At 41.1% G+C, this 16,243-nt stretch overlaps 1 long non-coding RNA gene across 1 annotated transcript; it reads right to left on the reverse strand.

Annotated features, from left to right (window-relative positions):
* Positions 1-6,475: 6,475 nt before the first annotated feature.
* On the reverse strand, positions 6,476-8,209 carry LOC120724482. Its single transcript, XR_005693930.1, has 3 exons — positions 8,160-8,209; positions 7,058-7,184; positions 6,476-6,952 (listed from the first exon to the last, which is right to left on the reverse strand). It is a non-coding gene; the product is annotated as an uncharacterized LOC120724482 (long non-coding RNA).
* Positions 8,210-16,243: the final 8,034 nt, after the last annotated feature.

Below are 16,243 nucleotides of genomic sequence, written 5' to 3' on the forward strand. Positions count from 1 at the left end.
GTACAGGAGAGTAACTGAGTGTAACCGGTGTGATTCTGCGTTGTGTCTGATAAAAAAAGTAAAAGAAAGAAAGAAAGGCCTCCAAGTAAATAATTTGCCCATTCCAGCTCCTACGACCAAATACAAACAGTGGGGAAGAGGGTTAGCTCAACCCACCACAACTTCCAAGCTAGCAAGGAGTATATATTCATGCTAGCATTTATGGCGCCTAAAACACATTTATGATACACACATACTACACACTTATAACATCTAACAAAAAAACAGGCATAATGATGACAATAATTGAACTAAAATCACAATCAGAAACATCCGAGTGGCTAAATATGAATTATATGTGTGTTTTAAAGTGTTGGGAAAGAAATTACACCAACCTCTCCCACAAGGGAATTGTAGAAAAGGGGAGAGGCAAAGGGGTACACTGTAATTATAGGGTTGCACCAAAGAAGAAGAAGAAAAGAATGAGGAGGGGCTCTAACTGATAATGAACATAACTACAGGCTTGGAGGTCCTAAAAGTCAGGTATAAAAGGAGCAGTTTGGGGGTTTAGAACACATTTTGTGTAATTATAACAATGAGATTTATGACCCTGTTACATGAGTACACTTCCTGTTTGTGATTGAGGTGATTTTCTTCTTTATATTTATATAAGAACGGAGCCTCGGCCAGCCTGGGGACTGGAGCAGGGGCCAGCCGGGCCTCTGCCATCCCCACCCGAGTAACTGGTACGGGTGCAAGGGAAAGCTAGACCCGAGCCACACTCGAAGCAGGAGTTGGAGGTGGAGAGCGGAGCTCATGTGTTATAACAGTCACTGGGAAAGCCAGGTTAGTGGAGTCAAACACAGTATTAGCAAACAAAGATTTAAGGCCTGCTATATTTAGTAACTCCGCTGGCTTTGTGCTGTCCAGGTTATTGTTAATAGTCTTTGGAGAAGTGAGTTCAGGAGCAGTCACTGGTGCTGGAGAGTTCACACAAACAGTGTCTGAATAAACTGGGTGTGAAGCCACACTAAACTCTATCTTACAAAGCACAGCCAGAGTGTTAGGACACACAGGGACCAGGACAACTGGCTGAAAAGCACAGAGTTAAACTGACATGACCGGGGAACAGAAAAGTTCACCTTGTCAACCAACTCTGCAGTGCCCAAACCAAATTCTTTTGCCAGTCTATGTATAGCAGACAAAATCTTGTTGCTCATAACCTTAGCAGGCACCGAATGTACAGTTTGAAACAGTCCGCTAGGAAAAACAGAAACAGTCTCAGAATAGACAGACTCTGGGCTTGTAATCTTTATAGAAGCTGGAGTCTTAACACAGGCAGCCTCAGTATCTCCTGGTTGAGAGGCTGCACCATACACAGGTTAGGCAACATCAACAATACTCTCCTGTGGTATAGCCTGAAAAGCATTAATAGAGTCTGGCTGGAAAATTAAACAGTCCATGGGAACAGGATGGCTAGCATATGTCCACATATGTGAAAACATGAAAGTCACTTCGAAGATCCGAAGTGATAATTTTGCTAGCTTGTTGGTCAGCCTCACACACACACCAGATTCACTGACATGTGTATAGTGCTCAGAAACATTTAGGTCAGAAAACACTGGGTTCAGCAACGAGATCCTGACCCACACTGTCTAGCGCAGAAATGCAATGTTTCTGAATATTCCAAGTTTAAATGGAAACAAAACAGTCCATAGAGGGATTGTCGCTGGAGGGAAGCATAGTATCTGTCAGCAGCGAAATACAAACTGGCTCAGTGTTAACTGGCTCAAGCAAAATACTAGGTGTATACTCCGCTGGATCAGAGGCACAGAACTCACTGGGCTACATTAGGAGCGAAAACTGAGGAATCGAGTGAAGTGAATATTTAGTGTGTGAATCAGTTAATTTTGGCAGAATGTAATCCACAGAGGAAAACAGGGCTTTACTCATGACGGGTGTGTTATCATGATGTCCGGTATCCGAATGCACCAACGCTGAACAGTCACTCTCCCATTAAGGACAAAGTCCATCCTACCTGACATCCTACCCGTTGTGTCTGCGCATACGCACAACATGAAATTAAGTGGCGAACCGTCCTACCTTTGTGAATATTAGCTAGAAAAATACTCTGACGTGTAACATTAAGTGCCAAACAATCCTACCTTTGTGGATGTGACCTACAAACATATTCTGATGGGCAAAGTTAAGTTGCAAACTGTCATACCTACTTAAATTTGTGCTGGAACTATTCTGTGACAGCAGAAATGTGCATAAACTTATGGTAGGACGTTTTGCCAAAGTAGGATGGTTTGTCAGAACGCCGGAAACCATCCTCTGTAGGCGAGTGGCTAAAACCTCCTGGTATTCGGGGTCTGGCAGTGCTACCCACCCTTGGCAAAGATTTTCCACCGTATAAACTAGGTCCGCTCAGCGGAGGGGTTGTGAGCTGCTGGGCCCATGTCTGGTCGCGTCGTTCTGTCATGTTACGGCTTTGTGAAGGCAGGGAAAAGGACCCAAACGCAAAACTCACAGAGCAGGATATGAACTCAAAAAGCACATCTTTATTGCTGAAAGGGAAAGATGGTTCAAAGGTACAAAACTAAACTGAAAAAAAAAGCTAAACTAACCTTAGGGGGAGGCACGCTATGAAACGCAGCCTAGAGGGACGACGTGACATGGAACAGAGGAAGATTCTGACATAAATATACAGAAGATAATGAGGGACATGGGAACACACTGGGAGCACAGCTGAGGAAACTTAAACTTAAACTGAAAATACTGACCCAAGACGCGGACCTTGAACGTAACACAGGAAAAACACAGAGGCAGACAGGAGGGGGAGAGAGAGCACGGCTAGAACACAGGCATAATGGGCTGGGGAAACATGGAATAAAGCTTAAGGGAAAACAACGCATGGGAACTCAAAACTATAAGAACACAGATACACAGAGGGAGGCACAGGAGCAAAGACATGAGGAAATCTAACCACCAAAAGCTAAACATAACAACCTAGGGACTAGGACTAAACTCTAAACTAACAAGACGGACTGAAACAAAATGACAAAACACAAGAAACTGAAACCAGACTTATTTTACAGTACTAAAAAAAATCGTTTTTTATTTATTTTATTTGTTTAAAAAAGTAAGTGTACTTGTTGTGCAGCATGACCTCTGACTTCACAAATCTCCAGATGTTTCTGTGTCAGTCTGAGATGTAGAAACATCTGTGTGGGTGGAGCCAAATTTCACTTTTATTAGGATGCCTCATCAACGAGCTGCACTCAAACACAGGACTGAGACTGACAGTGATGACAGGACCAGAGCAGATGGACTTAAACAGAAAGCAACGCAGAAACTCTTCATTTCTGAAACTTTAATAGAAACACAGCACATAAGGAAACACCACGTAGACAAAGCACCTAGCCACCTACACATTACACCTACAGGTTTTACACTGATCTCTCTCTTTGCAGCTAAAACAGCTTCCACTATTTTCTAAATGTTGCTAAATAATTTAATATTTTGTCTGTGAGTTTTTTGCCCATTCATCCAGAAGAGTATTTATGAGGTCACATACTTTCTGTCTTTACTCCAGTTCATCACAAGGTTTGATGGGACTGAGGTCAGCACTGCAGGAGAACACACATCAATGAAAGCAGAGCTGTGAGGAACAAGAGTCTACTGAAGATGGTCAGACAGACAGAGATGAAGATGACTTTATGGTTTCTTAAAACAAAAAGGCAGCATGTAAACAGTTTGTGACATCTACAGCAGCTGCATGATGCTATCATGACAATCAGGAGCAAAATCTCTGAGAAATGTTTTCAGAGTATATTTGAGTCTATGAAATGAAGAACTGGGGCACAAAGAGGGGGTCCACCTCAATACTGGTAAGATGTTCCTAATAAAGTGGCCGCCTGTGCGCACTTCCATAGTTAAATCAAAAACTTGAACAAATATATGTGGTTATGTTTGTATATATCGTGGCATTCAGTGTCAGTGAAAACATGTGTGACTGGGCTCTTAATTTAAAGAGCTGAGCACTCCTGATACTGTGTGACGTCACAGCAGGATGGATGAGGTTACTGCCTGGATGTAACACCACCTGTGTGAACAAACCTGTAAAAAGTATTTCACAAATACATGTTGTGAAGTTTATATCTGTTAGTGTGACTTTTCCTCTGTGTCACATACAAAACAGCTTCTTCACAAAGGGCAGACATTGAGTCTATGTTACTGAAATTTAAAGAGGCTGTTGTTGCACGTAGGTGCCAGTAGATGGCAGCACCACAGCACAGTTTAATCTTGGTACAGTCACACAGCAATAAGCTGCTGTTCACCTGAGACTCAATTATCCTGTTAAATCAGCTTCACATTTAAAAGCAGATTTCTGTCAAATGATCACGACCTTCCACTGAAGGAACTTTACTTTGAAGAGGCATCTGTGATGTTTTACTGTCAGTTATCTTAAGGAGATCATTTCAGGGGTATGCTTATAAAAAATCTAACATGTTGTACATAAACACAGCTTATTAGTTGAGTTTAATTTCACAAATCAATAAATAAATAATAATTACTCTGTATCCTGTTTTCTTCTACTGTCTCTGCTGTAGATTTGCTCTGCCTGGAAACACAAAAACACTTTTTTCTGATGTTAAAGTGATATTTGACTCTTGTAAACAAAAGTCTGGTCCTTCAGATCAGGTAAACATTTGTGTTAAACATGAACAAATTTGTCATGGTTCTCAGGCTCTGGAGAGGATGTGGGATGTTTTTGCCTTCACCTCTCCCTCCAGGGCTTCCCTACCGCTGAACCCGCACTCAACGCATACCTGGGGCTCGTTTACGCTGATTCATCACAAGCAGTAGCGGTTTTAGATACGGGCGACACGGGCGGTTGCCCGGGGCGGCATCGTGGTGGGGGCGGCATCACGGGCATCGGAAAAAAAAAATTGCTCGTACTCATGCTGCGCGACGTCATGCCAGCGCATACTGGGGATGGCACAGGCACTGGTCGGTTTTCTATCGCTCTTTTGCTGGGAGTAAGGGCGCCCTCCGTTTGCGAGGTGCGCCTGCTGCTTGCCCAGCCCTATTCTCAAGCATCTGTTGGAAAGTCCCAAGAAATTAGTCTAGTCAAGCAAGAATTAGTCTTTCTAATTAACACAGAGCTGATAAGTTGCCAAAAAAAAAATACTGCCTACAGGAATATAATGAACTAAAGTTAAAGACAGCATCTTTCCCTATATATTTTGTATTGTGTGTGTAATTTAATTGAATAACGTGTATAAATGGCCCATAATATTTTAGAAATGTGCAAATGATAATAAAAACAGCAAAATTTTATGTTTGTCTGAAATGAGTATTTATTTATTTTCTGTAGATGTACCACTATTGTTATCTGAAATTTGCTGACGTACCATGGGTGGCAGCCCCAATCAGAGTTTGGAGGAACAGACACATTTATTTAAGGTTTAGAGTTCACTCATTTATAGAAATCCTCAATCTACAATCACTGGACCAGATTCTACATATACCATGCACACACACACATTACAACACATGTGATAATAACATTTCAGCTTTTTACAAAATCCCAACATGCTCACCTATCAGACCTTCATTTTTTGGGGTCGTGCGTTCAGTGAAGTTAAAGACAACGCTGCCTAAATCCAAATTCACACCGCATCGCCTGCAGTGTGAACGTAGCATAAGATTCATGTGACCTGCTGCTTTAAGTCTTGGCTCACATCAACTTTATCTGCTTTGAAGAAAACTCAAGTGTGTCTGGGTTCACCACAACTCATGTTTTCCATCAGACATCTTAGTGAAACTCACAGAAGCACACGAGAAGATCAAGTGAGACCAAAGCCACCTTCGGCAGATATAACACCACATTTTGTGGTGGTTTAATAGCCCTCCACCACAGGGAGCTTTAACACAATCAGATGTGTCTGTGATGCATTTATTGTCAGTTTTCTTTTAAAGACAGTTTCATCAGTATGCAGAAACTCCAACACAGTGTACATAAAGACCGTTTATTAATGGAGTTTCCCTCATATCACCAAATCTTGATATGCATCTATTAAAATAAGAGTTAGAATAGATTATAACAAAGTCAAAGTCTCTTTGCAAAGTTGTATCCTGTGGTTTTTTCCCCTTCAAGCAAACTTGTTAAACATTTTATAAAACGGGGTTAAATTTTCACATCATGTTTTATAATGAACAATGATCCATCGTGTAGCTACAGAAAAAGCTGAGTGCAGCTGTACCTGAAATTTATTTTGTCCATTAAATGAGTTACAATCAAATCAGTTCTGCTGTCAACAGACAAACTTCACAGTAACTAAGATTCATGTGTGAAATCGTTCCTGCTGTCTGTGGCTCACATGAACTTTATCTGCTTTGAAGAAAACTGAAGTGTTTTGGGTTCATCACAACAACTCAGGTTGTCCATCAGACATCTTTGTGAAACAAACAGAAGCACACAAGAAGATCAAGTGAGACCAAAGTTTATTGAAACTGCAGAGAAACCAGATCACTGCTGTGGAGACGACAGCACTTAGAAACAAAATACAAATAACAGTAAAGTTACTGAACACATGGAAACATGACACAAACAATAACTTTAGTCAATCCAGCTTCATCAGAGCTTATTGGAAATTATCCAGTTTAATGTCTCATTGTACTCTGCAATGAAAGCACAGTACAAATAAGCAATTGGAGTTAAAAAAGAAATCGGAATCAATTTAAAGACAAATGTATTCTCAACTTCTCATCAAAGTAGCCACCTTTGGCAGATATAACAGCTGAACACAGTCGTGGCGTTCTTTCTACAATGTTTGACACTTGTAGGTTGCTTTGCTTTCACTCTTCGGTCCAGTTCATCCCAAACCAGCTTGATGGGGTTTAAGTCTGGAGACCGTGCTGGCCACTCCATATTTTCAAGCTTACCAGAGAGTACAGCATGGCGCTGCAGAATGCAAAGATTTCAGATTATAATTCATCAGACTACAAGACCTACATCTAAGTGTTATGATGGTCTGTCTCTCCTCCATTGTTAATTACTTTTTCTCACCATGTTCTGTAGCAACAAGGACAATTGCTGTTCCCCTGATGCTCACGTGGCCATGGTACACCAATCTTCCAGCACTGCTTTTATGCAGACAGAGGCGGCTGTGGGTAATCCAGAAACATTGGACCACCTGTAAGAATTTATTATAATTATTGAGGTTAATTGAAATGATTCATCTTAAAGTAAAAGTACAAGGAAGCAACCGAAATGGCAAAATAAACACGGAGAAAAAGACAGACATACACACATTTTATTAATCATTTAAGATTTATTTATATTAAGATTAAGATTATATTTTCTTTTCAGATACTAAAAATAAACATCAGTGTCAGTCTCCATTCTGTCAAGCTGACAAACAAAGCAGAATTAAAGTCAAGTCCTCAAACTCTCCTATCCTGTTTGATAGGAGAGTGACCCCAAACACACTTCCAGTGTGTATAGTACCAGATCATAACAACAATTGCATCAGTGGGCTTTATAAGGCTATAATAAGGTAAAGACTACCATAATATCACCATGGTAACTTGTGCTGTGAACATAACCTATTCTGGAGCCGATTAGAAATCGGCAGGTATGAAATCACCACCTTGTGCTATCCTCGCCCACTTATCAACCAGTCAACATCCACTTCTAGCACCACGCAGTCAGGATTGTGGAGGACTGCATGAGGACACGTCTCACATAAGTGACCCGACCCAACCTTGGATGGAGACATTTGCTTACACAGAAAGATGTAAGGCAAAAGAAGTGTGTATTATTAGGGTGACAGCTGCACATTAGAGCTCTGAAACTTTAAACGCTTTCTGTCCCACAGCCTGACAAAGGAGACGTGGAAATCTCTGCAGTTTGTCCCAAAAGGAAATTAAATCGATCAAAAAGCTGTTTCTTGATCTTTCATCTGGATGACAACCTGCCCTACAGCACAAGTTACCATGGCGACTCACCCCAGTAAGAAGGGAACCACCTTCGTTGTACAGAAAACCCAGACCTGCATGTACACCCTTAGTCCTACAGAGCAAATCATGTCTTCTCCTCCATCATCAGTTATCAGGAGAGCAGACAGTCAAAGTACAAGAATTCAAACAAACACAGAGATTCTACTTACAGAGCAGACACAGCACAGATGTTTCCTTCATCGTCCTTCTCACTCATTTCAGCTTCTTTTCATTTCTGTCACTGACACCAAGTATGGGCAGGGATAGCTCAGTAGGTAGAGTGGTGGCCCCATGATCGGAAGGTCAGGGGTTCGATTCCCCTGAACAGCTACCCTGAGGTACCCCTGAGCAAGGTACCGTCCCTACACACTGCTCCCCAGGCGCCCAGTGGCTGCCCACTGCTTCACTGAGTGAATGGGTTAAATGCAGAGAGGGATTTTCCCCACGCAGACCAATAAAGTACACCTTCTTCTAAAGCCGCCCTCTTCCTTGGAGCACCTTTCTGTTGGTACAAAAACAGTATATATATATTTAACAGGTTTTCATTTGAATTAAACCTAGGAGAAGTGAAAAAGTTGATATTTTCCAACAGAAAGTTCTTACTTTCTGGGACAGTGACTCAAACTTACAAGTAGAGTACAGATCAACAGAACAACTCAGTTTACTTGGTGAGTTGCATGTCTGCAGAACGCAATATGTGAAGATTTACAATAAGCCAAGCTGTGGATCATATCTTTGCTGAAGGAAAATACAGGAAACAGCATTGCAATATGGATGAGCCAGTTTCTGACGAGGAGGATGATAGAGAGCATCAACACAGACACATCTGATGAGGAGGTCACAGGTGCTGAAGCTGCTTCTGCTGAAATATACAAATCCAAAAGTGCAGCACCTCCTGGCTCACATGGCATTAACCTGGGCTCACCAGGTTTGCTGTGACAAGAATAAGTGTCTTTTTATGCCATTGACAAGAACGACATCATTGCTGTGACAAATCTTGAAAGAAAAGAAGTTGATGGCGACATTTGGAATGACACTGATGAAGAATTCGTGGATTCCCATGTTCTTGTATCTGTAGTGTACAGATCCGAATACAAGACCACTGATAGTCTCTGGGATTCGTTAATTGGATTAAAGCATTCTGCAGTTTACACTCAGGATTAAACAAAATACTACATAACAAATATCTATAAAATACCTGGAATATTCTCAAACATTTCCAACATCCCCACATTGAAAACAATAACCAACAATAATCCTATGAAGATAAATGAAATTCCCACACTTTCTACTCAAACCTTAACTCCTCCTCCTCCTCTAAGAAACCATAAACTGTTTGTGGGCCCCGGGGCATCATTTTCCAATATTCCCGATATTTCACAATATCGGAACCAGGAAGCAGCAGGTGAGCAACAGTATCATTTATAATTGCTAACATGAAAATTATACAACTTAGACGAGTTTTGTAGAATTTTGATATAGATCTTTCTGTGCTTTTTATTGTAGACCCAACACCGTAGTGATGAGGCGCAGATACCAAAGAAGACAAGTACGACTAGAACTTACACACACCGACCACGACCACCACGTATACACTCAGCTGAAACCTGTAAAATAAAGGTTTCAACAGTCCCCCAATTACTGTCTGTTTACGTCACTGCCCAATAAGCCTGCAGAATATATTAAAGATGTAAAAAGAGTCGCCCGTTCCAAGCTCTTAGCTCTGATCTTCAGAGGTGACAGCGTAGTCCATTTCCATGGAAAATGCTCCTTCTGGTAATACATGGCCAGCAATCCAGGCAAATCTGATATATAAATCATGGCAGCTTGTGATGCAAAAAACAGCTATTCCTCAAAGCTACAGATTTACACAGGTGAGCCTGTGAGTGGCATCCTTGAGAAAATCAGGGAAAACATCTAGTCCTGGAACATCTGGAAATGTCATTCCACATATTGAATGGAATAGTATTTACTTATTTGCACATCTATTTAGTTATGGCTTATCTCACTGGCTTTCTAGATTAATGCAGGACAAGTGCAGTGCCAGGATTCTGACTTTGGAAACGCCAGACTGATATAAAAGTTTGTTTTTAACATCATATCATTTCTATGTATTAAAAGCAGACATATGCACACACATGTATAAATCAATAAAACAGCACCTGATATATCATTGTTAACTTTTGCTACTTATTTAAACAGCAAAATCCAAAGTGAAATTAAGTAGTCTTGCTTTATTTTTTTATCATTATCATTTATTTTAATAATTACTGTCATACTGGCCAGCAGTCTCTCATCTAACGAGTGAGAGAAAAGACTGGACTAAAATCACATGATCAGAGAAAAAGTGACACTGCCAGCAGAAATCCATCTCCTGTCTTGTCTATTGACTTCGACAATGAATTTAACTAACTAACTAACTAAATAAAACACACTCACTTCAAGGCACAGACTCTGTTGGTTTTACAAAATCACAGCATCCTGGGACAATTGATGGGCAAAGCAAGGCTTCATGAAACACTAAAACATTTGAAGCATTTCTGTTGGAATTGCATCGAAGTTTCTCAAAAATCTGACACCTTCTCAACAGTGACACCTGCTGCCTAATTTGGCTTTCACCACATCTTTATGGCACTGTTGTGTGAAACTGTGATGCAGACCAGTCCTGCACAATTCCAAACACATACAATTATTATACCGGACTCTCAGTAATTTTTGCCAAATTTATGGGCTGTTGAAATTTGTGATAAGAACAAGATTAATAGACAGAGGGGCTTTTTTCTTTGTTTTGTGGTCCAGCTCCTCACTAGGGGGCAGTATTGATGCACCTCTAAGCTGGTTTGCCAACGAAGAAGGAGGCGGCAAAACAAGGAAGTGCCTGTGCTTCAGAAGTGCCGGTCAACCGTGGTTTCGAGCCTGCTTTCCTCTACACATTTATAACACTTATCTTCAGCTTTACAGAAGATACCAGTACGAGATGGGGGGTTCCGGAAAGCTGTACTTTTTCCTCGGTGTTCTCCATGTCTATGCCTCGTCTGCAGGTGAGATTTCAGCCTTGAAGGCTAGCCTAGCTTAGCCTAGCCGACACTACGCTTGAATCTATGAATCAGAAATTCAATTGGCTCTTGACGGTTGTTCTTTATTTTATAAAACGGGCGTCTGCGATCCGGGTCCGGCACCACCAGATGTCCCATAAGTGACCCGGACCTACAATCCGTAACAAGAAACCAGAGTGGGGCAGCTTTTCTTGTTTTACAGTATTAGGCCAGTGCTAAGCAAATTATTCTGTGCAAAAAAGAAACTGACAGTAATAATAGAGCACTCATGGTCTGAAATCCTGGCCCCCTCCCGAGATGACCTGCAGTTAGTTCAAGTACCAGTCTTTGATGTTTTGCAGATTGTTGCCTCCTTTCAGGCGATATGAAGCCCTCTTGATCAATTATTTAGTATCAGTTAGTATTTGGTGTCACTGTATCACTTTTTACCCAGATACTAACATGTTAGTAAGCTGAGGACAATTAAACGTGTTACAGCATTGAAAAATGTTTTGGAAATTGAGGGTTTATGTTTCTTGTGTAGATTTCACTTTTAAGAGTCTTCACAGTCCATCCAATATTAAGTATTACTTGTGTTGTAAAATAAAAATTGTACCGCAGTTGAGCATTTGAGTCTGTGAACCACAAAGTTACAGATTCATCAAGAGAAGTCGCTCGCTCTTTGCACACCGCTGACATAAAGACAACTCAGCTCATTTCTGCTCCGTTTCAGTAAAATCCGAGTGTTAGAGGCATAAATCCGTATTATGCCTCTAAACACTCAGTGAGAGGACTGAGTTGAGCCAAAGCAGCTTTAAAATGCTTGTGCAAGAACCATTACTCTATCTGGTAATGTTCCTCCCTCCTTTTAGGGATAAGGAGCAAGGACAATTTTTTGAGGGGGGGCTAAGTTTATACAATTTGCAATAAGTTGTGTGCCACAGGCTTTCAAATTCATATTTATGTGACTAGTTTAAATATTCTCCTCCTGAAACTCTTACAAACGCCATAAAACCAGCTGAAACAATACACAAGTCAAACTGACACAGAGTACATCCAGCAGCTTTTAATCTCAGACAGGCTGTGTGCTGCTGGAGGATGTTGTGAATCTGGCCCTAAATCTGTCCTTTACGAAGTCAAGTTAGACTACAAATGCCTGACATCACACTACAATCTGACACCACAGCTTTGGGAATCACACGAAAAAGGACACAAACGTTCTGTCCATTCGTCTGTAACTCTCTGAAATCTGAACCATGAGACAAACAAGAGGCATTCTACCTCTCACTCGGACTCTCTCTTCTCCTGATATATGATGATTCGTCCCATGACGGACGTCCTCAAGTTTCCTGCAGATCCACCACCGTCTACACAACAATCACATACAGATGACGTCAGTGCAGCAGGCACAGTCCTTACTGATACGGCGCCTGTGTTTAATTAATAACACAGCAAAAATTCAGTCCATTAATTCAATCTGGCCTATCAGAGTTCAGCACGCGTGGTCGGTGTGAGTCCCTTATTTGGAAGACAGCACCGGCGATTGTTGAGTGAAAGGGGCATTTTCCTGTCTTTAGTTTAATATTAGAAAATGTGTTTGTTACCTAATATAGATCACACACCATCTTATACTTACTGGTTATTCGTTAGTAAGTAAAAATGTTTGCTGTCAATGTTAAGATTAAGACAGGATTTTGATATTTTTCTTTTTTATACCTTAAAAAAACTGCATTTCCGTCCCGGCCTTTCATCCTGTCAAGCTGACAAATATCCCCAGAGTTGACGAGGAGGAGGGGGGGGGGAAGAGACGATTTTTTCCCCTCTGACACTCCAGTAGTCCTGCAGGCCTGACAGCAGGATTTGCTCTAACCTCAGAGTAACTACCAAAATGGTCGATCACTGCTTTACCAGAGCATTAGTCAAATCTTTGTCCGTTTCGATATCTTCAAACCAGCTACAACAGCGGTTTCCTAAAGGCATTCTTTAAGGTTTGTAAAGTACGACTCCTGAAACTAGTAATCATCACAAGGTTACTGTGCTGTCTGTGAAGAACTGTCCTAGAATCAGTTAGTTTCTAGATTATAGGATGCAACAGGGATTGAAATAATCGCCTCCTGACCATCCTATCTCCAAAAAGTTAGCGCCACTATCCTGCGAAGATCCCTGCGACCACTTTAACCACTGGGTAAAACCTTGACTCTCCGCTTTTTATCTTTCAGATAGTTCAATTTTACCTTTTATTTTTTTTAATTCTCTGTTCTGATGGGCTGCAAACACGTCCTCCACTGCCCCGAAAACAATCTACCTACAAAAACCTCATATCACCGTATTTTTTCAGACTTTAAGGTTGCATTTGAAAAACTTTATGTCCAATAAACTTGACAGTTGCACCTATAATCTGTGCGTCTTAATGTATGAATTCTAGTTGTGTTAATGTGTCGAAATCAATTTTAGGTAAGCGAAGAAGCCGCACTGCTTGATGTATTTGTCCGGAGCATTACGGTGACTGTAAGTCCAGAAGCGTCGGAGAGTATCACGTCCATGCGCGGTCACCATAATCATTACTGTCAGTGAGTGGCGTGTATGCAGGACGCTAACTGGGGCTTGTTGAGTAGAAATGTGTACGAAGTAGATGTCTAAACTCGTCAAATCCCGCTATCAGTCCATCGCAGCAACATGGGAAACCGACACAAGCTGCAAATACTGTCTTTGTTATTTGCTGCTATGAACTTTCTTTGAGTTTACATTTGACTGGCACACATTGGCGATCTTCCTTTTTTGTTATGCACAAAAAAGAACATTGTTTTAAATTTTCATGGGAGTATTAGTTATAAATCACTATGTGATAATGTTATTTTGGAGTCATTTTTTGTAATGCTACATCTACGTTGGGGTCAAAAATGGTAATAAAAGTGTCTGTGTGAACGTCTGGACATGCTTTTATCATTGTGTCGCAGCCGATCTAAAGAATATCCAGCTATGATTTTAGGCGCGTATCGCCCAGCCACTACGTACGCCTAGAATGGTACAGTTTGTGTTTTGATTCAGCTAATACGAATATCAATTGTAAGGATCTGAGTGTTATAAAATATGACCTAGGTAGTTTATAAATCAAAATTTTCAATTCAGATAAAATTCACACATCTGGGAGGAGTTATGCAACAGATATACATGCGTTCACTTGTGTAACAGTATATTTTCCTTTATAAATCTGCCCTTCAGCTGTCTTTTGGTCACCTGTTGGTGACTGGCAGCTGAATAGTTTAACCACTTGGTGCGCTGTGCTGCTGTTTAGTTCTACAGTTGATGGCTGTGGTTGAGCTACTGGTCCTGAAAACCTGAGGACAGGAACGTGGAATCTTTGTTGTGGTTGCTCCAGGATCAAAGTGATTCATTGTGACTGATTGAACAGAATTCTTGGTGTGTGTTGGCTGGTTTCCAGCACTGGTCGAAGGAGACAACAAGCAACAGCAAGGTTTGGAATCACAGAGAATAATAACATATACCTTTCTCAATCACAAACTTAGGGTTTTGAGAGAAAGTTTAAATATAAAAGCTATAGCATGGAGATGAGGTCATCAAGTACACTCTGTGTCCTGTTTTAGATCATACTTAAGTCCTTAGACTAACCAAGCATGCAACACTGTTGTTAAAAGCCCAGGGATCAGCGGAAACATTTACCAGACTATTAAAAAACACCCCTCCTACTAAACCCTGGTCGAGGCCAAGAATCTTCTGTAATGGGTGACACCATTTTCTGGATGACGATTTGTTCAACTAGGTATGATCTCATACCTGGATTATTAACCCTCTGGGATTCAGGGTTTTATAATTGGCCGTTTTTGACTATTGTTGCGTTTAGCTCTCGACTAGTTCACCTTTAAAAACTGTTATCTGCTGTTTTGTATCGGGTTTTTTCAGACAACCCGCTAAAATACATTCTGAAATTTGAGTTATTTTTTCATTTTGGTTATCGAGTTAGCACCAATTGACCTGAATTCAGACAAAAAAAGTACCAATCTGCAGTAGAACCAAAGTTAGATTTCTTATGTTAAACCCCAAAACATGTTTTAATGAATCATTTAATACTGGAAATAGAATTGTACATTCTAAAAATTATGCACAAGTTTTTACAAACAACAAACGTTATCAGGTACTCATTTACCCTAAAAATGCAGCCAAGGCCTCAGTGCGTTTTTTATATAACCATTTAAATCAATTTAGCGAAAATCCGGTGTGGCTGCATCGCAAATAAAGAAGGACACACAAATTATTGTGTGCAAGTCCCAACCAAGTAGTTGTGTGTTCAGTATACAGACCAGAGGAGAAAAACACCAACAGGGCCTAAAACCCATGCAGGCTGACAAACAGGAGGTGCATCAGTCTGTTTTCCTGTTGGAACAGCGTTTACACTGGAATCTGCCCTTTGACGGATTCTTGTGTAGAGCCAATATGAATAAGTCAGCAGTCTAACTGACATCACATACGAGACAATACTACAACAACAAACTAACTGACAACGCCTCCAGAACAGCTAAACGTCATAATTGTCTCACATAGGAAACCTCGCTCTCTTCATTTCTTTCGGCTCCCCGCTTTCCGTCAAGGTGGTCACCCTAAAACTTCCCCTACCTCATCTGAAACAACCAATGTTCAGGTTTGCCATCTACATTTTTTTGATTGGCTGACATGGTAACCCTAACAACCAATAGGGAAGGGGTGTTTTGTTCTTTTTCTTTTCACTCGCAAGCGACGCTGAAGTGTTGCTAGCGCCTGTCTGCTAGAAACACCGCCCCCACGGTTTTGTTACCGTCTTCCCCGCTGGTAAACACCACTTTGTTTTGTTCAAAAAAAATCGCGTGTATTGTTGTATCATAACTCTAGGTGTTTACTGTGGCCCTCGACACAATTTAACAAACTGGTCCAATAGCTTGAAGTCCCGCACTTCGCACCCAAGTTGAATTGGGAGACTGAGTTGCCTGCACTGTAGCTTGTGCGTCTTAAATTGGTCATGTGATTTGAACGCCGGGCACAACCGTTGGACCCCAAAGGTTAACGCTGTTCTCACGACACAAGTTGCCATGGCGATTTAAGGAGAGACCACGGACATATTTAATGATGGGTGACCACGCAATTCTCAAACTAGGAGGCTGGCAAGATATTAGGAAGACCTGCGATATGCCCGACTAAACCTGTGTCCACCTCCTAATATTGCATAA

Source organism: Simochromis diagramma, unplaced genomic scaffold, assembly GCF_900408965.1.
Source record: "Simochromis diagramma unplaced genomic scaffold, fSimDia1.1 OVJJ01000690.1, whole genome shotgun sequence".
Classification (NCBI taxonomy): domain Eukaryota; kingdom Metazoa; phylum Chordata; class Actinopteri; order Cichliformes; family Cichlidae; genus Simochromis; species Simochromis diagramma.